Source organism: Herpailurus yagouaroundi, unplaced genomic scaffold, assembly GCF_014898765.1.
Source record: "Herpailurus yagouaroundi ecotype Mexico unplaced genomic scaffold, PumYag 28, whole genome shotgun sequence".
Classification (NCBI taxonomy): domain Eukaryota; kingdom Metazoa; phylum Chordata; class Mammalia; order Carnivora; family Felidae; genus Herpailurus; species Herpailurus yagouaroundi.
This window is the reverse complement of record NW_024412376.1, coordinates 135,345,573-135,370,570: the sequence shown is the minus strand read 5'-3', so window position 1 is coordinate 135,370,570 and position 24,998 is coordinate 135,345,573. Positions and strand designations below refer to the sequence as shown.

Here is a 24,998-nt window from a genome sequence, read left to right as displayed (position 1 = left end):
GTTTTCTTTTAAGTGTTTAAATGGATTTTGTATTTAGTGTCATTTTAAGTTTAATATATTTTATCTATAGAGCTAGTAGGCAAATCTTTAGAAGTTAAAGCCTTGGTTACTGTAGACCATAGTTCCTCATTTTTGGCACTGTTGACATTTTAGGCTGATAATGAATTCTTTGCTGTGGGTGGCTCTCTGAGTTGTAGGATGTTAAGCAGTATCCCTGGCTTCTATCACTGGTGGCCGGTAGCATAGCCAACCCTCCTCCCTACCCCCCCTGCCAGTTATAAACTAAAAATGTCTGCAGACTTTGCCAAATGTTGAGAACCACTGCTATAGAAAAAACTCTTTAGAAGAACGTTTCAGACTATTAACTATGTAAGATGTGTGGTATAATTTATTGAAAGGATGAATGAACAGTAAAGGTACAAAAAAATTTTATAACATGGCTATTACTAGCTTTGAATGTTGTTTTGTTTTTAAGACTTTTAAGTTTTTCCCTTTGTAAATTAATGATCATCTTTTTCTTGTAAACTTTTTCCTTTTTGATTTAAAGAGAAACGTGAAATTCCCTGCTGAAAATGAATGTAACCAGAATTTGAACGATATTTTTAATAAGAGTACAAAAGTGGTTTGCTTTCACAGTTACATAAGTTATAGCTCTGTATAACTTAAATAGTGTGCGTTATGGGGTTCTCTGTGTGGATTGAGTGAGGAAAGCTTTTGATTGGGTAAAAAAAAAAAAGGAGTCTAGCTCAATAATACTGTTTGGGTTGCATTTCTTGTTTTATTTCACTATTATAAAGATTTTGATCAGGCATAGCTTAAATTTTTTTTTTAGTGTTTATTTATTTTTAAGAGAGAGACAGAGCATGAGTGGGGGAGGAGCAGAGAGAGGGGGAGACACAGAATCCAAAGCATGCTCCAGGCTCTATGCTGTCAGCACAGAGCCCGACGTGGGGCTCGAACCCCCGAACCATGAGATCATGACCTGAGCTGAAGTCGGGCACTCAACCGACTAAGCCACCCAGGCGCCTCTGATCAGGCATAGATTTAAATGCATAGGGGATTCCCTAGCATGTCACCGTTTTGTAAAGAATATGTGTTCTTATTTTCCAGTAAATAATGATATTAACAGTTATTGAGCATATTGACTATAGCCCCAAGAGACTTGGTTGGAGATAGATTAAAACTTAGTTAAATACAAAGGGTAAATATTATGGGAGTTCTGAGGGTGTGTGTATGGAGGGAAGGTTTTTTTTCTTTTTTTTTTAAGTTTTCATTTTAATTCCAGTTAACATACAGTGTTATCTTAGTTTCAGGTGTACAATATTGGAGGGAGGTTTTTGAGCTAGGGTCCAAAGGAAGGTTAAGACTGACCTCAAATTTCAGAAGACAGTGCCAGAGGAATTACAGGAATACTGGAATTTAGAAGTACATTTTTTTTTCTGTAGGCACCTGAATTGGAACTAGGGAGCAGAGATGATTGGCAAAAATTAGGCAAGAGACACATTTTCATATTTTGAAAGATTGCATACACAGCCCTGATATACTGTAAACACGGTTGTGGAATTAGCACCTAAGTATCTTCACTGTTATCTTTAGGAAAAAACACCTTTTTCATATCAAAGTAAAATTTAACAATAAGGTGTGACCAGCACCCAGATCAGATCTGAAACATTATAAGCACCATAGGAACCCCCAACTGCCCCTTTCTAGTCACTTTCTGACTTGTTTTTTGAGAGAGCGATGGAGACAGAGCATGGGAACAGGGGAGTGGCAGAGAGAGACTCCCAAGCAGACTCTACACTGTCAGTGCGGAGCCCGATGCAGGGCTCAAACCCACAAACTGGGAGGTCATGATCTGAGCTGAAACCAAAGGTCAGACACTTAACCGACTGAGCCATCCAGGCGCCTCACTTTCCTGACTTCTAGTAGCACAGATTAACTTTAAATATGTTTGAGTAAAGAATAGACACAAGTGTATACTATATGTGTTTTAATTTTGAAGGTTTTCAAAAGATAACCTTTAAAATATTTGTTCAAAAAATATATTAGTGGTGTGTGTGTATATATATATACATACACATACATAACGTGTACAGCAGACTATTGGCAATGAAAAAGAATGAAGTCTTGCCATTTGCAACAATGCAGATGGAACTACAGCGTATTATGCTAAGCGAAATGTCAGAAAGACAAATACATGATTTCACTCAAGTGGAATTTAAGAAACAAAACATGAACATAGGAGAAGAGAAGGGAAAAGAAGATAAAAACAGGGAGGCAAACCATGAGACTCTTAAATACAGAGAACAAGAAATTGAGGGTTACTGGAGGGGAGGTGGGTGGGGGGATGGGCATTAAGGAGGGCACTTGCTGGGATCAGTACTGGGTGTTGTATGTAAGTGAAGAATCACTGGATTGTACTCCTGACACCAATACTACACTGTATGTTAATTTGAATTTAAATTAATAGTGTACTATATATATCTACTCATATGTACTATATACTACATATAATAGTGTCTTAGAAAACATGTTAAAATGCATGGAGTATTAGAATTGAAAGACACCATACATCTAGGCCAAATTCCTCATCTATAAGATCAGGAAACAGGCCTAGAGAGAGATTGATTGTTGTTCAGTGACACAGATCTGGTTAACTAACCCAGGCTTTTTGCATACCAGTCCATTCCACCCTTTATATATGGTTACTTTACTGGACTTTTTTTTTATAATGTTATTTTTGAGAGAGAGTGAGGAAGGGACAGAGAGAGGAGAGGAACAGAGGATCCAAAACGGGCTCTGTGCTGACAGCAGCGAGCCCAGTGGGCTCCAGCTCAGGAACATGAGATCATGACCTGAGCCAAAGTCAGATGCTTAACCAACTGAGCCACCCAGGTGTCCTGGTACTGTTTTTTTTCCATGAATAATACTATAAATGCTAATAAAACTTCAAGTAAGAGTGACAATTTAATATTGGCTATTGTATTTAAGTATATCTTGCTTTTTTTTCCCCTTTCGGTGTTAGAACTTAAATTTGGGAGGAGGCAGAGATATTTCACTCCTTAAGCATGATACAGTAAATTTAGCTTAGTGATTAAGAGCGTGGGCTTCAGAATTTGATTTGATTTGAGTCCTGACTTTTCTACACTTAACCTGCAGCACTGACTCTGTATCTTAGTTTTCTTATTTGTAAGAATGTAGGAAGATTAAGAGCATCTGTACAGTGCTTAGATCAATGCCTAGGACATATAAATGAATAGCCTATAAGATACCAAAGTTAGTGATATGTTCATATTCTGCTTATTGTTGTTCTTGGATCCTTCAGTGGTGTAGTGATAGCTCTATGAGAATTTGCCTCAAGAAAAGATTTAAGATGAAGGAGCTTTAGTACTTCTGATAGTGATTCTTTGTCATCTGTTTGCAAACAACCTGTGGCCAAGGGGAATTCAGAAGGATATATCTGGGTTTTGTTCTCAAGGTGTTAATCTTTCTTTAGGAGACAGTTAAAAATTGGGGAAGAGTTTGTTAAAATGTGATCTTTTTAAGTGAAAAAGAAATACATTATTTGGAAGCCTTTCAGATAATACAGTGGATTATTTGGGATTTCTTGATATGGCTTTGGTTGCTTTGAACTGAACTAAGAAAACCAGATTCTAATTCTATGGTCTATGTAATCTTCAATCTCTTCGTAAAATTCCTAATTTATTATTTATTTATTTTTTTATTTTTTTAAATTCCTAATTTAGGGGCGCCTGGGTGGCTCAGTCGGTTGAGCGTCCGACTTCGGTTCGGGTCACGATCTCGTGGTCCGTGAGTTCGAGCCCCGCATTGGGCTCTGGGCTGATGGCTCAGAGCCTGGAGCCTGCTTCCGATTCTGTGTCTCCCTCTCTCTCTGCCCCTCCCCCGTTCATGCTCTTTCTCTGTCTCAAAAATAAATAAACATTAAAAGTTTTTTTTTAATTCCTAATTTAAAATTGGGTCTTGGAAGCTAGAAAGTGGCAGTCACATCCATCTAACATCCGTGGTGGTCTCTTAGTAATTCTGAGATGAGATAACTTCATTTCATCCAAAATTCTTGCCCTTTTTCTTCCTTTAGTTCTTTGTTTTTATTACAAATTTAAAATAATAAATACCTATAGTTGAATGCATGTTGTCTGCCGTTTTATGTGTATGGCAGCCTTATGAGATTGATGTTATTCTTGTTTTCCAGATTAGAAAATTGGAGCTCTGAAGAAACTAATTTACTCAGTATCAAGCAATTTATTGGTGGAACAGGGGTTTGAAACCAGGTCTCTGACTCCCAGACATTTACTGATTAAGGTGTAAAAAAGAGTGTACAATCATATCTTCTGCTTGCTTCCTGCTCATTATTATTAAAGATTTTTTTAAAATTATGGAATATTTTACACTTAGAAGTTTAGAAGACAGTCGGTGTGAACATCTTTTATGTCCATGGTATAGATTTAACAGATCTTAACTCTCTCATACTAGATTAACTCTTAACTCTCCCCTCTCCCCCAAGAAATAAAACAAAACATACAGATGAAGATCACTTTGTAACCTTTTCCCTATTCCATTCTATTAGAAGTAATCACGTGCAGAAGATGGCCTATATCCTTTCCATTCATACTTTTGTTTTTACTATTGAAACCATAGTATTTTTGAGTGTAAAAATACTTTTTAGTGTTTTTAAAAGTTTAAAAAATTTTTTTCATAGTTGACTAATATTCTAAATTGGCAACTTTTCTTCTTAGCCTTTTTTTTTTTTTTTTTTTAGAATTTGTCCATGGCAATGCATATTGCTTTAGTTCTTTAAATTATGTAGAATTCCACATCAGGTTTTGTTTGTTTCTTTATTCATTCTCAATGGGCAGCATGAACTTTCAACATTTAGCCCTTTAAAAAAAGAGAAAAAAAAAAAGAAAAAAATCAAACATTATTATGTTTTCTTGGGCACATAAGAATTTTCCTAGGAAGTAGAATTGCAGGATCTGTGTGTGTTTTGCATCTTTTACATCACTGGGTGTTGCTTCATTGTTCTATGGATGATTGTATCATTACACTTCTCTAGTGGTGTATAGGTTCTGGTGACCTGACATTTGTAAGACTTAGATTTTTGTCAGGGCCCCTGGGTGGTTCAGTTGTTTAAGCGTCTGACTCTTGATTCCAACTGTTAATTTTGTCTCAGGTCATGATCTTGGGGTTTGAGAGATTGAGCCCCATGTGGGGCTCTGCTCTTATAGTGAAGAGCCCACTTAAGATTCGTTCTCTCTCTCTCCCTCCCTCTCCCCCCCTTCTCATACACACACACACACACACACACACACACACACTAAATAAGCATAAAAAAAAGGACTCAGATTTTTGTCAGTCTGATGGATGTGGAATTGTAGCTTATTCTAATTTTAATTTCCTTCACCAGTAGAGATATTAAGCATATTTTTGTGTTTATTGGCCATTAGGCGTTCTTTTGTGAATTTAGTGTTTTCATTCCTTACCCATTTAAAAAAATTTGGATAGTTTGTATTTTTCTTATTGATTTGCAGAAATTCTTTATGTATTTATATGTATTTATATGTATTTACATTATGTGACTTTTTTTAACTTTTGTGCTCTTTTAAAATTGTGGTATGCTATACATGTAAAACTTAAACATCTTGTATATTTTTAAGTGTACAGTTTTAACGGCATTCATTAACATTGTACAACCATTACTACCATCCATTTCGAGAACTCATTTCATCTTGTAAAACTGTGAAACTCCCACCAAAAACTCTTTACTTCTTTGTTGCTCAGTCCTGGAATTCATCACTGTACTTTTTGTCTATGAATTTGACTATTACATGTTAATTTGTCCTTTTATGACTGTCTTATTTTGCTTAACTTTGTCATATTTATTATCTAACTGAAGTTTAATTTTTAAGTAGTCACATTTTTTGGGCAGTACCTCTGCCTCAGTTGAGTGTGCAACTCGATCTTGGGTGAGTTCAAGCCCCACATTGGGGGTAGAATTTACTTGAAAGAAAGCAAGAAGTCACATTTTTCTATCTTTTCCTATATGGTATGCTTTTTGTATTTTGTTTAAGAAATCTTTTCCTACTTTGATTATTTTAAAGATATTCTATGCTTGGTTATAGGAACAAATATAGGTTATATTCCCTAACTTTTTTTTTTTTTTTTAGCGTTTATTTATTTTTGAGAGACAGAGAGAAACAGAGCACAAGCAGGGGAGGAGCAGAGAGACAGAGAGAGAGGGAGACACAGAATCTGAAGTAAGCTCCAGACTCCCCAGCTGTCAGCACAGAGTCTGACGTGGGGATTGAACCCACGAACCGTGAGATAATGACCTGATCTGAAGTCAGATGCTTAACTGACTGAGGCACACAGGTGTCTCCCCACCCCACCACCCCCGGTTTTTTTGTTTTTTTTTTTGTTTGTTTGTTTGTTTTGTTTTGGTATTCCTTAACTTCTGCGTTCAGGCTTTTATCCTGACCATATCATATGGAAGTTACTTCAGGCATTACCAGTATCTTCCGATACATCAGACTAACTTCTCAGCGGTCCATTTTGTATACCTTTCACTTCCATTTCTGTATCAGAACTTGCCTCTTTTGGTTACTCTGATCCTGCTTTTCTGGTTTTCCTTGAATACTATCATTTATTTTTTGTTTTTGTTTTGAGAGATCACACATGCACTAGGGAAGGGGACAGAGGAGCAGAGGGGGAAAAAGAATCTTAGCAGGCTTCCTGCCTAGTACAGAGCCCGACTCAGGGCTTGATCTCATGACCATTAGGTCATGACCTGAGCTGAAATCATGAGTTGGACACTTATCCAACTGAGTCACTCAGGGGCCCCTGTGTCACTACTCTTGGTAAGTTGATTTCTTCTCCCATTCTCCATTTATCTTCTAAATCTTTGTTTCCTCTTTTACATTCCTTTTAAACACTCTAGGTCAAGTTTGCAAAGCTCAGATGGGCTATTTATAGTAAAACTGTTTGCTTATTTACACTTACTTCTCTGCAACCTCTGTTCAACCCTCCTAGTGCCACGCCACAGAATTTAATTTTTAAAATATGATCTTGTCATTTTCCTTTAGGTTTTCTACTGCCCATTGTACAAAGTCAAAACTTGTATACTTTTGTTCTAGTCTATCTTTCCTGACCGATATCCTGTCAAGTCTCAACACAGTTGCATGCCTACATGTACTTCACTCTCTCAGACCTTCAGCTACACTAAATTGCATACTGTTTAGTGCTGTGTCTGCCTGGGATAAGCCCTTACCTCCTCCTTTGCCTTTTGAAATTTACTTACCCTAAGATGCCTCTCCTGATAAATCTCTCATGAAAACACAGTTTACTTTTGTTCTCCAGTGTCACTTAGTCAGGATTTTGTTAGAGCAGTTACTGTATTGGTAACTGTACATATGTTTTTCTGCTCCTACTCGATATCATTGAGCTCCTTGAGATACTTACTCATCTTTATTTCTTCACCTTGTATAATGCCTGGAATGTAGTGTGGGCTTAGTAACATTTAAAATAAGCCACGGTGGGGGCACCTGGGTGGCGCAGTCGGTTAAGCGTCCGACTTCAGCCAGGTCACGATCTCGCGGTCCGTGAGTTTGAGCCCCGGGTCAGGCTCTGGGCTGATGGCTCAGAGCCTGGAGCCTGTTTCCGATTCTGTGTCTCCCTCTCTCTCTGCCCCTCCCCCGTTCATGCTTTGTCTCTCTCTGTCCCAAAAATAAATAAACATTGAAAAAAAAATTTTTTTAAATAAGCCACGGTGCTTGGATGGCTCAGTCAGTTGAGTGTTCAACTCAACTCAGGCCATGATCTTATGGGTCTTGAGTTCTAGCCCCACCTTAGGCTTTGTGCTGGCAGCATGGAGCCTGCTTGGATTCTCTGTCTCCCTCTCTCTCTGCCCCTCCCCTGCTCATGCTTGCTCTTTCAAAAATAAACATTAAAAAAACATATTTTAAGCCAAAAAAAACTTTGATAGGCACCTAATATTTTTTTGGAGCTGCTGTCCAAAGTGCAAAACCTTTGCATAGGTTTAGGGCAGGCCTGTTAACTCGGTTAATTATTTTCAGCCTTTTTGCAATTACATATTTTTCTAGTGATTACAAATGCAGGACTAGTATATGTAACCTCTCAAGTGACTGGGTATTTTTAGGTTTCTTTGTTTTGTGTGGACTCTCCTATTTGGAATTGGCATACTCAAGTGTAGATTTCTGATACTATTGCTTTTCAGCAGTGATAATACATTTTGTGCTTCATTTTTCTTAAATCATTTTGTAGTAGTTCCTTTTTTCTTTAAATATATAGAATATACTGAAGTTTATGCATCTGTTGAACATTTGGTTATTTTCCAGCTTTTGCTGGTGTACATGGGTAAGAATTTTGGGTGTGTATCTTAGAGTCATTGGGTGTTTGAATGAGGTATTAGGTGGTTAGATGTGTCAGACATTGTATCTATAGGCTTGCTCATACTTTGGCTATATCCTTAGGTGTTTACTTAGGTGCTTTATCTCTATCTTCTGGCTCTTAGGAACTGTGAGTGTGAGTCATTGAAGGAAGAGACTTATCTTACATTTTCAGTTCTCCATTGTTTAGCACACTGCCAGGTAAGCAGGAAGCACTTGTTTTCCCGCATGAGTTTAAGGACTTTTTTAAGTGCCAGGGAGCTCATCCCCAATCACTGTAAAAGTAATACTGCTTATTCTGCTTCTGAGACTAGGGACTTTATAGTATATTGATAAAGGTGGCCTCTAGACGAAGTTGGGTTTCTGTTTAAGTGTTGATAATGTAGTCAGGTTGTGATTTGGGGTAATAGTCAAAGCCAAAAACTGGGAAATAAGATGGTGGAAAGGCAATCTATTTTTGTTTTATTCTGTAGTTTTCCCTGTTAAAGATTTCAAGGAGCATCTATTCAATATTATATATGACATCGTCTGTATCAGTGTGGGTTAACTCTTAAGTTTACGTTTTCTCCACTTATTCAACAAATATTTATTGAATGCCACCTATGTTTATTAGTAAGATATGGTCTATGCTATTATGGACTAAATTATGGTCTAGTAAGGCAGTGACACATTGACAATTCTATGTATGTTTGTTGAGTTTAAATAAGGAGAACTGTGGGGGTGAGGTAACCTAACCTCAGGGAAAGAGTTCCTAGGGAATAACCCTTAAACTGAAACTTGGGAGGGTAAATTGGAATTAACTTAGTCATACATTAGGATGATCAATTCTTATATGCCTATAGAAAGCACTAATAATCATTATACAGTCAAGAATGTAGAACCATTTAATTACTTTTCCCTTTTAAATAAATAGCCAATTTTTGTGAATACAAAAGTAACACATACTTGCTTGTTGAATTTTGGAAAATACATAGAACTATAATAAAGTAAAAATTATGTGTAATCCTACCCCTGGGGATAATCCTTTTCTTATGTTTTTGTTTTGTTTGTGATATATTTTAGATATACAGAGAAACATCTTAATTTTGGTTATTTCCTTCCATTGGTTTTTAATGTATGTTCATATATACACGTATTTAGAAGTGGTTTTTTGTTTTTTAAGCGAGGCTTTTCTTAAAATGTTTATTTTTTTTTAATTCTTTTATTATTTATTTTTGAGAGAGACAGGGTGTGAGCAGGGGAGGGGCAGAGAGAGAGGGGGAGACACAAAACCGGAAGTAGCTCCAGACTCCGAGCTGTCAGCACAGAGCTCAACACGGGGCTTGAACTCCCAAACCATGAGATCATGACCCGAGCTGACTGAGCCACCCAGGTGCCCCTAATGTTTATTTTTGGGAGAGAGACTGAGCGTGAGCGGGGGAGGGGCAGAGAGAGAGGGAGACACAAAATCCAAAGCAGGCTTCAGGCTCTTCTGCTGTCAGCATGACGTGGGGCTCGAACCTGTGGACCGTGAGATCATGTCCTGAGCTAAAGTTGGATGCTTAACCGACTGAGCCACCCAGGCACCCCCATATTTAGAAGCTTTTAAAAGACCTTTGAATATAATTCGAATTTGACTTGCATCCCATATTTGTAATTTTTAATGTCTTTTAGTCATTTGAAGCTGTCTTTCCCTACTAGAGTCCCTACTCTTGAGAAGCTCTAAAGTAAGCATCATGGCTCCTCTTTGTATCATCAGTATCAACACGTCTTTAATTTATTTAACAAATATTTGAAGGCTTCCTTTATGCTAGGTATTGATATGTGCTGAGAATATAGTGATGAGTGGGGCAAGGTAAGACAGACAAGTGATAAAAGTGCGGAGAAATATGTTGTATAGATGAAATTAATTAGTTGGGTTTTTTTAATGTGTATTTTGAGAGAGAGCGTGCGTGCGCGCAGGTGTGCGCACAGGTGTGCGCACAGGTGTGAGGGGGCAGAGTGAGGGAGACATTGAATCCCAAGCAGGCTCCATTCTGTCAGCGCAGTGAGATCATGACCTTAGCCTAAATCAAGAGTCAGATGCTTAATCGACTGAGCCATCCAGGAGCCCCTAACTGGTTGTTTTTGATTGGATGTTTAGAAAAGGCCTTTCCTAAGACTTTAGACTTAAATGGAGATCTTAATGATAAAGCTTGTTTCTAGGGGAAGAAAATTCCAGATCAGAGGGAATAGTTAATACAAAACCCATAAAGTAGGAATGAATTTGATATGTTTAAGCAAGCAAAAGGAGGTTATTGTAGCTGGAGTACTGTAGGTAAGAGGCAGAGAATGACGTAGGCAGGAGCCAGATGACATAAAACTTCTAGGCCCAAAGTAATGAGTTTGTATTTTAAGTGACTCTAAGAGTCATTTGAGGATTTAAAGAAAGAAAAGAACAAAATTTTTGATTTTGATGCCTTAAACTTCTGAGTAAGAAAAATAACGATTTGGGTGATGCCTGAATCCTCACTGCTAACGTGAGATGAGATGAATTTCTGAGTGGGTAAAGGTTGCCCCTAAGGTGACCTGCCTGTTTTGTGGGATCCTTGGGAGTCAGGATCTGCCTGTCCCCCCTTAAAAAAAGACCACTTTCGCTGCTGTGTGGAGAATGTATTAACCAAAGATGTAAGGAAGAAGGATTTAGGAGTTAGGGGTTGAGTTTGGCTGGATGTAACCAAAGAAATGGTAGTAGTGGGTTAAACAATATGTAAAGTCAAGAGAGAAGTATCCTAGAGTTGCATGGTTAGAGGTTTTACAGTGTTAATAGACTACTAACTTTCAATTTACCAGTAGGAGTTTGACCCTTGTCCTTAAACTCTCAAAATGCCTGGCAGAGGTTCAGACAACATTTCTGAATTTTCAGAAAGGGAAACGCATTACCTACATGTCCAGCTGAGTTCACCCTTTTTAAAGAGCTTTCTGGGGCGCCTGGGTGGCGCAGTCGGTTAAGCGTCCGACTTCAGCCAGGTCATGATCTCGCGGTCCGTGAGTTCGAGCCCCGCGTCAGGCTCTTGGGCTGATGGCTCAGAGCCTGGAGCCTGTTTCCGATTCTGTGTCTCCCTCTCTCTCTGCCCCTCCCCCGTTCATGCTCTGTCTCTCTCTGTCCCAAAAATAAATAAACGTTTAAAAAAAAATTAAAAAAAAAATAGCTTTCTGAGAAATCCCATTCAGTGACTTCTGTTTTTATTTATTTTTTATCCAGGATTGTGTCATAATTTCTTGGTTTAAGGAAGACTAGGAAATGTTTTTAGCGGAGCACATTGCTCCCCAGTTAAAATCAGCATTTCATTAGTAAGGAAAAAGAAAAGAAAATTGGTTAGGCATTTTGTCATGTGGGGGTGGGGAATGGCAGGAATGAATTTAGGAAGATTATTTGGGAAGCCTTTCTAGATAGCGTAGGCAAGAGATGATTGTAGCTTGGGGTTATGATAGAATAGGAGGCTGAAGAGAAGTATTTGGAATATGTTTTAAAGGTAGGGTCACAAGAGCTTGCTGATGTTACAGATGAAAAGTGAAGAAACGAGAAAAACACCTAGACTTTTGTCTTTAGCAACCAGACAGATGATGCTGCTAATTTCTGAGATGGGAAAGAGTGGGAGGAGCACATTGAAATTGTCTGGGAAGATTAAGATTTTTGCTTTGTTCTTGTTAAGTTAAAGCTTAGACTGGATGACTTAACTCTAGGAGAATTTAGTTAGAAAAGGAGGGAGTCTAGGACAAAGTCCTGGTTTTTGTCATGGACCCCTAGCATCTTTTGAAGTTGAGCCTAGAAGAAACAACAAAAGATAAGAACAGTGAACTATTAGTGATATATTAGGAAAACCAGGGAGTATGGTATCATTGAAACCAAGACAAGACAGAATTCCAAGTGTGGTCAACTTTATTATGGTGCTGAGTGGGAGAAATGACATTGAATTTGAGATGCAGTGATTATTGATGACCTTGACTGGAATACTTTCATTGGAATGCTGAAGATGGAGTTATGATTGGACAGAGTTAGTAAAAGAAAATGAGATAAGGAACCGACACCTTAAAAAGCTAAAGCAACTTTTTTAAGGCTTTGCTTTGACAGAGGAGCAGAGAAGAGAGGGGGAGCTGCAGAAGAATATGACTTCAGAGATCTTTATTTTTTTTTAAATGCTTCTTTATTTTTGAGAGAGAGAGAGAGAGAGAGAGAGAGAGTGGGGGAGGGGCAGAGAGAGGGAGACACATAATCCAAATCAGGCTCTAGGCTCTGAGCTGTCAGCACAGAGCCCAATGTGGGGCTCGAACCCACGAACTGTGAGATCATGACCTGAGCTGAAGTCAGACGCTTAACCAACTGAGCCATCCAGAGGCCCCAGCTTCAGAGATCTTTAAAAAAAATTCTGAGGGGCACCTGGGTGGCTCAGTCGGTTAGTCCTGCAACTAACTCTTCATTTCTGCTCGGGTCATGATCTCACGGTTCATGGGTTCGAGCCCTGCATTGGGCTCTGCACTGACAGTTCAGAGCCTGCTTGGGATCCTCTCTGCCCCTCCCTGCTTGTGCTCTCTCTCTCTCAAAATAAATAAACTTAGGGATGCCTGGGTGGCTCAGGCGGTTAAGCATTTGACTTCAGCTCACATCATGATCTTACGGTCCATGAGTTCGAGCCCTGCGTCGGGCTCTGTGCTGTCAGTTCAGAGCCTGGAGCCTGCTTCGGATTCTGTGTCTCCCTCTCTCTCTACCCCTCCCCCACTCACGTTCTATTTATATCAAAAAATGAATAAACGTTAAAAAATTTAAAAATAATAAACTTAAAAATTGATATTGATTATATTTATGTGTTGATGGATGGGAGAAATTGATTATACTAGAGAAAGGAGGAGTAATTGAATGTGTAAAGTTCTTGAGAAGAACGGAGGGGTGGTATCACTAGCATAAATGGAGGGATTAATCTGTAATAGGAGCAAAGACACTTAGGGCAAATGTTAAGTTTTCATTTGGGATTTGTGGTCTTCACTTGAACATGAGACCAATTAATGATGGTTGTGTGTTATTGTCTCCAACCCCAGCAGTGCTGCTTCAGGCAGACACAGAAAGGATTTTTGTTTTTTGTTTTCAAGTTAATTGGGGAATAAGTTTAACTAGCAGTGGGGCTTTGCCTTATGAGTACCTCCAAGGAACAAAAGCACCAAGGTTTGCAAGGGAGTGATTGGTAATGAGGGAGAATGGTGATGTTAGATTAAGCCAGCTAGTAGCTAGGTTTGGAGTACTAAAGGGAACTTGATTTCAAGAATTTCGGAATCTGAGAAACTTGAAATGGATTTCAGAGAAGGTGCAATTTTGGTGATGACAAAATCAAGTGTATGGCCATGGGTTTAAGATCTTATGGTCTGTAAATATCAGAAGCACAGTCTTTGTTTCCTTGTTCTTTTTTGAGAATTTAGAAATGTACAAAGATGACACATGTAAGCAACAATCTCATCAGTCACAGATATCTGTTGCTATTACCATCCTTTTTTTCTTTATACCAAATCGATGTCTTGGTTACATACTAAGTATTGTTTTGTACTTTTTTCTCTTAATATATCTTGTATTTTCTGTGTGACATTAAATATTCTTTTAAAACATTTACTGTTTAGGGGTGCCTGGCTGGCTCAGTTGGTGGAATATGCGACTCTTGATCTCGGGTTGTGAGTTTGAGCCCAAATTTGGGTGCAGAGATTACTTAAAAATAAGATCTTTACCTGGATGGCTCAGTGGGTTCAGTGTCCAATTGTTGATTTCAGCTTAGGTCATGATCTCATGGTTTGTGAGTTTGAGCCCCATGTTGGGCTCTGTGCTGACGGTGCAGAGCTTGGTTGGGATCCTCTGTCCTTTCTCTGCCTCTCCCCTGCTCATTCTCTTTCTCTCAAAAATAAACTTTTTAAAAAGTTTAAAAAAAAAAATAGGGGTGCCTGGGTGGCTCAGTTGGTTAAGCATCCGACTTTGGCTCAGGTCACGATGTCACAGTTGGTGAGTTCCAGTCTTGCGTCAGGTTCTGTGCTGACTTGTGTCAGGCTCAGAGCCTGGAGCTTGCTTTGAATTCTGTGTCTCCCTCTCTCTCTGCCCTCCCCTGCTCACACTGTCTGTCTCTCTCAAAAAAAAGCCATTAAAAATTTAAGTAAAAATCAGTAAAATCTTTAAAACAAAATGTTTACATTTTAAATATTAAATAGTATTAAATATTAATAGTAAGTTACATATTTAATATTTGGTATTGCCTGACTAAACCATCCTTTTTTTTTTATTATTTATTTTTTTTAAGTTTTATTTAAGTAATGTTTACACCCAACATGGGGCTCGAACTCCCAACCCCAAGATCAGGAGTTCTATGTTCTTCCCACAGAGCCAGCCAGGTGCCCCTAAACCATTCTTTTGTTGAACATTTAAAAGTTATTTTTTCCACTGTGTGTGTGTAGAGAGAGAAAATGGAATATCTTTACATAATTTTTATATGAGTTTATTTTCCTAAGATAGATTTCCTGGAAAAAAGTTACTGGGTCATAGTGTCTGAACTTTTCATATGCTTATGACCAAAGTGCTTCCCAGAAAGTTTGTTGTCAATTTCTGTAGTACTGGCACTGCATGAGGCAGCCCATTTCATCATATTCTCACCATTAATACAATCTTTTTTTAAGGTCAAGTAGAAAAATCAATTGTCCAATTTTATTTTTTTATTTAAGTTTTTATTAAGAAAACTTTTGGGGCACTTGGGTGGCTCAGTTAGTTGAGTCTGGCTTTAGCTTAGGTCCTGATCTCACAGTTGTAGGTTCAAGCCCCACATCGGGCTCTGCTGACAGCTCGGAGCCTGGAGCCTGCTTCAGATTCTGTGTTTGTCTCTCTCTCTGCCCCACCCCCGTTGTGCTGTCTCAAAAATAAGTATTTTAAAAAATTTAAAAATTTTTTCAAGTGGAAATTTGAAATATACTTACATTCTCACAACCTAGGTTGAACAATTGTTAATGTTGCTGTTATGAAGATAATTCACTACCAAAATCTTGAGCATATATCTCCTAAAAATAACATTCTTTTACGTAACCATGGTATCATTATCCTATCTAAGAAAATGTTAATTCCTTGATATCTAATATTCACATTACCTCAGGTAACTAAAAACTGTTTTCATAGTTTTTTGGGGGGCGGAACAGGATCCACTTACAGTTTACAAATTGCATATGGATGTAATTTTTAGTCTTTTAAAATTTACACTGGTTCTCCCCCACACACCCTTCTTTTTTTCCCCTTTTTTTTGACACTGAAAATCCTGGAGATTTCCTTATGGTGGTGCTTTTTATATTTATTATAAACTGGGAGTTTATGTGTAAAGCTTTGACTAGGTTCAGTTAGACATTTTTGACAAGTATAGTATATAGTTCATACTGAGTCAATTTAATAGATCTGTAATAATATCAGGTTGTTTAGTGATGCTAGGTCAGTTGGATCTTGCCTGAGTCAGTTGGGTTGCAGAAATTTGGTTTTCCTAATTACCAATTTTACATTTGTATAGCTAATTATATATATATGTGTATATATGTGTATATATATATATAATATGTCTACATATTATATATACGTATATGCACACACAGTATTCTTTTAGAAATGAGTTTTCTGTCACCAACTGGGATGAAAATTATTATTAAAGATTTGGTATAATAGTCATCTCCACTGGCAATAAATGGTCTTTCTTTCTTTCTTTCTTTCTAAGTTCATTTATTTTGAGAACTAGAGAGAGTGTGTGAGCAGGGGAGGGGCAGAGAGGGAGAAAGAGAATCTCAAGCGGGCTTGGCACTGTCAGGGCAGAGTCTGACTCAGGGCTCTAACAAACTGTGAGATCATCACCTGACCCCAAGTCAAGAGGCGCTTAACCAACTGAGCCACCTAGGTGTCCCATCCTCTTTCTCTTTCTTTCTTATCAGTGTGTGGATGTCTTAGTCCACCTGTGTTACCACAACAAAATGTCATAGACTGGATGGCATAAACAAAAATTAATTTTCTGACAGTTTTATTAGAGTTGGAGACTTCCAAGTCACAGCTTCAAAAGCAATTTGAGATTTGTTTCAGTTGTTTGAAATTTTTGTGGTTAAAATGACATTTACGCAAAATAAATTCATGTTGAATTTTATGAAAGTGTTTGTGTTTAGGGGTGCCTGGGTGGCTCAGGGTGTCCAACTCTTGATTTCAGCTCAGGTCATGATCTCCCAGTTCCTGTGATTGAGCCCCACCTTGGCTCTGTGCTGACAGTGTGGCACCTGCTTGGTATTCTTTCTTTCCCTCTTCGCCCCACCCCTGCTTGGTGCACATGCACTCTCTCTCAAAGTAAATAAACTTAAAAAAGAAGTGTTTAGATGGAAGGATTACTCTAAGTGATAGAAGTAATAGTATAGTTTGTCTTTCCCTTTTTTAAGAAAACTAATTTTGTCTCAGTTTTAGATACATATTCTTTGTCAAAGTAAAGGCTGTATTTGTCAGATTAAGGCATTTCCAGATACCTTTTTGATAAAAGTTTTCATGGAGTGAAGTCATTCTTGAATTCTTAGAATAAATCCCTCTTGGTCATATAGTAAATAGTACTTTACATTTGTAATGGTGTATCAACCAAGATTTTACTCAGAGTTGTATGTCTTTTCGGTGAGACTTGCCTGTATTTGTTCAGAATTGTCCTGGTTAAGTTTGGGGGCATCAAAGCCATATTTATTTTACAAAATGTGTTTATGATTGTTCTATCCATTTCATTGTTTTGAAACCATATGGGATTATTCTTTGTAAATTGGGGTGGATGTGTGTTTGAGAACCAGGTGGCTTTTTAGAGTGGTTGCTGAAAGGCATATTTTTTGTGAATCTTTCTTTTTCTGTGTTAATATTTTGTTCACATTCAAAATGTTTGTCAGTTTAGGTGTCTTTTAAAAAAACCTTTTACGTAATACATCTCATTATTTATGACGTTATTAATGTGTAAGTAAACTGAGGGCATGGTTTGCCTCAGTTTTTAGTTTCTTTTCTTTTTCCTGCCTTTAGTTTACTTATTCTTTGTCTTAACAGTTGAGCCTGTGACTTTTCAATTTTATTTTAGTTCCATGTTTCTCTTCCTTTTTGTTTCAGGTTTTTTTGTTTGTTTGTTTTTTACTTGTTTATTTTTAGAGAGAGAGAATCTTAAGCCTCCCTGCTCAGTGTGGAGTCCAAAGCAGGGTTTGATCCTACCATCCTGGGATCATGACCTGAGTCGAAATCAAGAGTGGATGCTCAACTGATTGAGCCACCCAGGCACCACATGTTTGAGTTCTTTAGTTTTGTTAGTGTTTCTTTTTTGTTGTCAGTACGTTTTATCATTTAAAGTTCCTTTGGCTTTAGGGCACCCGGGTGGCTCAGTCAGTTAAGTGTCCAACTTAGGCTCAGGTCATGATCTCACGGTTTGTGGGTTCGAGCCCTGCATCGGGCTCTGTGCTGACAGCTCGGATCCTGGAGCCTGCTTCTGATTCTGTGTCTCCCTCTCTCTACCCCTCCCCTACTCACGCTGTCTGTCTCTGTCTCTCAAAAATAAATAAATGTAAAAAAAAAAAAAAATTAAACTTCTTTTGGCTTTTTTTTTTTTAAAGCTTCTTTATTTTGAGAGAGAAAATCCCAAGCAGGCTCCACACTGTCAAGAGTTGGGTGCTCAACAGACTGAGCCACCCAGGTGTCCGTTAAAGTTCCTTTTTGACTTTCCTTAATGATACAGGAATTTGGGTGATTAAAAAAAAAAAGTTTTAAATTAAGGATATAGTGTCTTTGTGAAAAATTTTTTAGTACAGAAATAATAGAGTAAAATTTTTTGATACTTACCCTTTCCTTCCTCCCCTGAGTCCTCATCTTCTCTTTCAGAGGGAACTTTCAACAATTTTTTCTATGCATTTATATATTTAGTAAATACAGAAACTTTCACTTTATGAATTTCCATAAATAACAAGGGTATAGCCACACTGAAAGCATTTTAGCTCTGTGTGTGATGATAGTTGTTGTAAAGGAAAGCTTGTGCAGTATCCCAAGATTTAAGGAGAGCAACTTTTTTCAAAGTTTTATTTAAGTAATCTATATACCCTATGTGGGGCTTGAAGTCAGTGACCCCAAGATCAGGAGTTGCATGCTTTCCAACTGAGCCAGCCAGGCGCCCCCAGAGTATTTTCGTTGCTCTGGAAATCCGATGTCATCCTGTCCATCTCCCCACCACCACCACTGCTGACCTTTCTGCTGTCTCCATAGTTTTTTTTTTTTTTTCCCAGAATGGCTTATAATTGGAATTGCACAATATGTAGCCTTTTCAGATTGGCTGCTTTCACTTAATAATAGGCAGTTAAGCTTCCTCTGTATCTCTTCATGGCTTGATAGCTGTTTTTATTGCTGAATAATATTCCATTGTCTGGATTTACCACAGTTTATCTATTCATCTACAAGTATGTCTTGGTTGCCTCCAAGTTTTGGCAATCATGAATAAAGCTGCAATAAACATCCACATACAGGTTTTTGTGTGGACGTAAGTTTTCAACTCCTTTTGGGTAAATAACCAGGGAGTATGATTGTTGTATTATATGGTAAGAGTATGTTTAGTTTCTTGAGGAACTAACATTGTGTCTTCCAGAGTCACCGTATAATTTTGTATTCCCACCAGCAATGATTAAGAGTTTCTGCTGCTCCACAGTTTGCCAGCATTTGGTCCAGATTTTGGCTATTCTATTAGGTGTGTAGCAGTATCTCATTTTTTCTTTATATTTGTTTTGAGAGAGAGCTCGGGCAAGCGGAGTGGCAGGGGAGAATCTGTAGCAGGCTCAGTTCTGTGAGCATAGAGGCCAATGTGGGGCTAGATTCCATGAACCATGAGATCATGACTGGAGACAAAATCAAGAAATTGAGTCAGATGCTTAACCCACTGGGCCACCCAGGTGCCTCATTATCTCATTGTTTTAATTTGCATTTCCCCCATGACATATGAAGTGGACCATCTTTTCATATGCTTATTTGCCATCTGTGTATCTTGTTTGGTGTGGTGTGTGTTAATGTCTTAGCTCATTTTTTAATTGTGTTGTTTGTATTGTTGAGTTTTTACGAGTTTGTTGTGTATTTTGGGTAACAGTCTTTTATCAGATGCATCTTTTGCAGATACTTTCTCCCAGTTCCTTTTTCCTTCATTCTCTTGAGATTATCTTTTGCAGATCAGTTTATTTTTAAGAAGTCCTACTTATCAATTATTTCTCTTATGGATTGTAGCTTTGATGTTAACATGTAAAAAGTCATAGCCATACCAAGTTTAATCTACGTTTTCCCGTGTTATTTTCTAGTAGTTTTACACTTCTGTATTTTACATTTAGGTCTGTGATCCATTTTGAGTTCATTTTCTTTTTTTTTTTTTTTTTTAAGTTTATTTATTTATTTTGAGAGAGAGAGAAGCCAAGCAGGGGAGGGGCAGAGAGGGAGAGAGAGGATCCCAAGCAGGCTCTACACTGTCACCACAGAGCCCAATGTGGGGCTCGAACTCATGAACCATGAGATCATGACCTGAGCCGAAATCAAGTGAGACGCTTAACTGAGCCACCCAGGCACCCGGACCAATACCATGTCTTGATTACTGTAGCTTTATGCTAAGTCTTGAAGTTGGGTATTATCAGTCCTCTGTTTTTTTAGTTCTTTGATACCATTCATCAGAACTTGATGGTTTTCCTCATAGTTTTTGTTTTGTTTTGTTTTAATGTTTATTTTTAGAGACAGAGAGACAGCACAAGCAGGGAAGGGCAGAGACAGAGGGAGACACAGAATCCATGAAGCAGGCTCCATCCAGTCTCTGAGGTGTCAGCACAGAGCCCGACAGGCTTGAACTCACAGCAAGATCATGACCTGAGCCAAAGTGGGATGCTCAACCAACGGAGCCACCCAGGCGCTCCACCTCATATAGTTCTTTTACATATTTTGTTAGATTTATACTTCAGTATTTTAGGTTTTTTGGTGCTTATGTTAAGTGGTATTGTGTTTTTAATTTCAGATTCCACTTGCTCATTGCTGATATATAGGAAAGTGATGGACTTGTATATTAATCTTACATCCTTTAACCTTGCTATAATTGCTTACTAGTTCTAGGAATTACTTTTGTCATTTCTTTCAGATTTTCTGCATAGATGGTCATGTCATTTGTGAACAAAGACAGTTTTATTTTCTCCTTCTTAATTTGTATGGCTTGTCTTTTTTTCTTATGGCATTAGCTAGAACTAGTATAATGTTGAAAAGGAATGGTTAGAGGGGATATCCTTGCCTTGTACCTGATCTTACTGAGAAAACTTTGAGTTTCTGAGTATTCAATGTGATGTTAGCTGTAAGTTTTTTTGTAAATATTATTTATCAAATTGAGAAAGTTCCACTCTACTCCTAGTTTACTGAGTGTTTTTATTGTGAGTTGGTTTTGGATTTTGTGAAGTGTTTTTTTTGCATCTGTTGATATGAGTGTGGTTTTACTACTTTAGCGTATTGATGTGGTTTATTACATTAATTGACTTTTGAATGTTGAACCAGCATATATACCCAGGATAAATCCCACTTGGTCATGGTGTACAATTGACCCTTGAACAACACAGGTTTGAACCACACAGGTCCACTTTTACATGGATTTTTTTTTTAAGTTTGTTTGTTTAGAGAAAGAGAGCATGAGCAGGGGAGGAGCAGAGAGAGAGAGTGTGTGAATCCCAAGCAGGCTCTGCACTGTCCACGTGGAGCCCAGTGTGGGGCTCAAACTTCCGAACAAATCTCAAGATCATCACCTGAGCTGAGATCAAGAGTCAGACCCCTTAACTGACACTTAACTTAACACTTAACTGACTGCACCACCCAGGTGCCCCTTGACTTTTTTCTCATACGTATATGCATTCAATGTGACTCTTCCTCAAAGCACTATTTTTATCACATCCTGCAAATTTTGATAAGTTGTCTTTTTTTGTTTTCATTTAGTTTAAAATATTTTAAAACTTAAGGTGTCTTCTTATGTGTTATTTAGAAGTATGTTGCTTGTTTATATTCAATTTTTTATTTAAATTCTAGTTAACATATAGTGTAATATTGTTGTCAGGAGTAGAATTTAGTGATTCATCATTTACATACAACACCCAGTGCTCAACACAAGTGCCCTCCTTAATACCCATCACCCATTTAGCCCATCTCCAACCCAGCCTCCCTCCATCAACCCTCAGTTCTCTATTGTAGAGAGTCTCTTATGGTTTGTTTCCCTCTCTTTTTTCCCCCCTTCCCATGTGTTCCTGTTTTATTTCTTATATTCCACATATAAGTGAAATAATATATTTGTCTTTCTCTGCCTGACTTATTTCACTTAATATAATACACTCTAGTTCCATCAGTGTTGTCGCAGATGGCAAGATTTCATTCTTTTTGATGGTTGAGTAATATTTCATCGTGCATATATACCACATCTTAATCCATCAGTCGACAGATATTTGGGCTCTTTCCATAGTTTGGCTATTGTTGATAATGCTGCTAAAAACATTTGGCTACAGGTATCCCTTCAAATCTGTATTTTTATATCCTTTGGGTGAATACCTAGTACTGCAGTTGCTGGATCACAAAGTTCTATTTTTAACTTTTTGAGGAACCTCCATACTGTTTTCCAGAGTGGATATACCAGTTTGCCTTCCCACCAACAGTGCGAGAAAGTTCCCTTTTCTCCACATCCTCACCAGTACTTGTTGTTTCTTTTATTGTTATTTTTAGTCATTCTGACAGGTGTGAGGTGGTATCTCATCATGGTTTTGATTTGTATTTCCCTGGTATGTGATGTTGAGCATCTTTTCATGTGTTGTTAGTCATCTGGATGTCTTTGGAAAAATGTCTGTTCATGTCTTCTGCCCATTTCTTCACTGGATTATTTGTTTTTTGGCTGTTGAGTTTGATAAGTTCTTTATAGATTTTTGAATTCTGGCCCTTTATCAGATATGTTATTTGCAGATATCTTCTCCCATTCCATAGGCTGCCTTTTAGTTTGTTGATTGTTTCTTTGGCTGTACAGAAGCTTTTTATCTTGATGAAGTCCCAGTAGTTTGTTTTTGCTTTTGTTTCCCTTGCCTCCAGCAATGTGTCTAATAGGAAGTTGCTGTGGCCAAGGTCAAAGAGGCTGCTGCCTGTGTTCTCCTCTAGGATTTTGATGGTTTTCTATCTCACATGCAGGTCTTTCATCCATTTTGAATTTATTTCTGGGTATGGTATAAGGTAATGATCTCACAGTTCTTAGGGTCAAGCCCCCATGTTGGGCTCTGCACTTCTGTCTTATCTTTTATTGAGCATTTTATATGACTCCATAGTGGATTCATCTGTTTCCCATTATAGTTTTATTGTTATTGCCTGATGTATTTTGAAATTCGGTTCTTAATGCTCATTGACATCTTTATCATTATGTTTTTTATCCCTGGTAATCCTTCCCTCCCCCTCCCCCTCCCCCTCCCCCTCCCTCTCTTTCTTTCCTTCCTCCCTCCCTCCCTCTCTCCCTCTTTCCCTCTCCCTCCCTCCCTCTACACCCAACATGGGGGTCAGATTTATGACCTTGAGATCAAAAGTTGCATGCTCCTCCAGCTGAGGCCATCCAGGTGCCCCTATCCCTGGTAATTTTTCTTGCTCTGAAATCTACTTTGTCTGAAATTGAAATGACTACTCCAGCTTTCTTTTGATTACTGTTAACATAGTGTATTTTTCTCCATCCCTTTATTTTTTCCAAAATTGTGATAAAATACACTTACCATTTTATTATTCACATTGTTGTGTAGCTAATCTCCAGAATCTTTTCATCTTTCAAGATTGAAACTCTCTGTCTATTAAACAATAACTCTTTATCCTCCTCTTCCCCCAGTTTCTAGCAACTGCCTTTTTACTTTTTGTATCTGTAAGGGGACTCATACAATATTGTAGTTTAGTGAGTGGCTTATTTCACTTAGCATAACATCCTTAAGGTTCATCCATGTTGTAACATGTCAGACTTCTTTACTTTTTAAGGGTGAATAATATTCTATTATGGGTACGTACCACATTTTGTTTATTCATCTGTCAACAGACACTTGAGTTGCTTCTGCCTTTTGGGTTTATTGAATAACGCTGCCATGAAAGTGGGTGTGCAAATTATCTTGAGACCCTACTTTTTAAGCATGTACCTGGAAGTGGAATTGCTTGATCATATGCAATTCCATTTTCAGTTTTTTGATGAACAACCATACTGTTTTCCATTGTGGCTGTGCTGTTTTACATTCCCACCAGCAGTGTACTAGGTTCTGATTTCTCCACGCCCTTGCCAACACTTGTTATTTTCACCTTTTTTTTTTTTTAATAGTAGCCATCCTTGATAGATCTGTGTGTCTCATGACTTTGATTTGCATTTCTGTAATGATGTTGAGCATCTTTTTATGTGCTTGTTGGCCATTTGTATATCTTGTGGAAAATGTCTATTTAAGAACTTTACCCATTTTTTAAAGGGTTTTTTTTTGTGTGTTTTTAAAGTTTATTTTTTGAGAGAGGGGAAGGGACAGAGAAGAAGAGAGAATCTTAAGCAAAGCTCCATGCTCAGCATGGATCCCAATGTGGGGTTCAAATTCACGAACCGTGAGATCAGGACCTGAGCCCAAATCAAGAGTCAGACACTTAACTGACTGAACCACCCAGGTACCCTTACCCATTTTTTAGTTGGGTTCATTTTTTGTTGATTTTAGGAGCTCTTTTATATATTCTGGATATTAATCACTTGTCATTTATATGATTCGTAAATATTTTCTTCCATTGTGCAGGTTGCCTTTTGACTCTGTTGATTGTGCTCTTTGATGCACAGGAATTTTTCACTTTGATGTGGTTCCAGTTAATTTTTACTTTTGTTGCTGGTTTTGTTTGTGTCATATCCAAGAAATCATTGCCAAATCAAGTTGTCATGAAACTTTTCTTTTATGTTTTCTTCTTCGTTTTATAGTTTTACCATGCCTTTTACTGTTAACATGTTTTTGCCTTTATGTGTAAAAATGAGTTTTGAGACATCTAGGTGGCTCAGTTCGTTAGGCCTCTGACTCTTGATTTCAACTCAGGTAATGATCTCACAGATCTTAGGATCAAGCCCCCATGTTGGGCTCTGCACTTCTGACTTATCTTTTATTGAGCATTTTATATGACTCCATTGTTTCTTCTCTTAGCATATTATTTGTGCTTTTTTTAAAGTTTATTTATTTAGAGAGCACACATGAGTACACAAGCGGGGGAGAGGCAGAGAGAAAATCCCAAGCAGACTCCGCACTGACAGCATGGAGCCCCATGTGGGGTTGGAACCCACAAACCGTGAGATCATGACCTGAGCCAAAGTCAGGAGTTGGAGGTTTAACCGACTGAGTCACCCAGGTGCCCCCATTTGTGCTTGCTTTCTTTTCTTTTCTTTTTTCTTTTCTTTTCTTTTCTTTTCTTTCTTTCTTTCTTTCTTTCTTTCTTTCTTTCTTTCTTTCTTTCTTTCTTTCTTTCTTTCTTTCTTTCTTTCTTTCTTTCTTTCTTTCTTTCTCTTTCTTTCT

The 24,998-nt window shown here is 37.9% G+C and overlaps 1 protein-coding gene and 1 non-coding gene across 2 annotated transcripts in view; both read left to right on the top strand.

Annotated features, from left to right (window-relative positions):
• The window catches only part of UBE2K (ubiquitin conjugating enzyme E2 K), a 73,967-nt gene that overhangs the window by 3,764 nt on the left and 45,205 nt on the right, over positions 1-24,998 (top strand). The window lies entirely within an intron of this gene.
• LOC121040600 (U12 minor spliceosomal RNA) lies at positions 10,855-11,008 on the top strand. Its single transcript, XR_005795363.1, has one exon. It is a non-coding gene; the product is annotated as a U12 minor spliceosomal RNA (small nuclear RNA).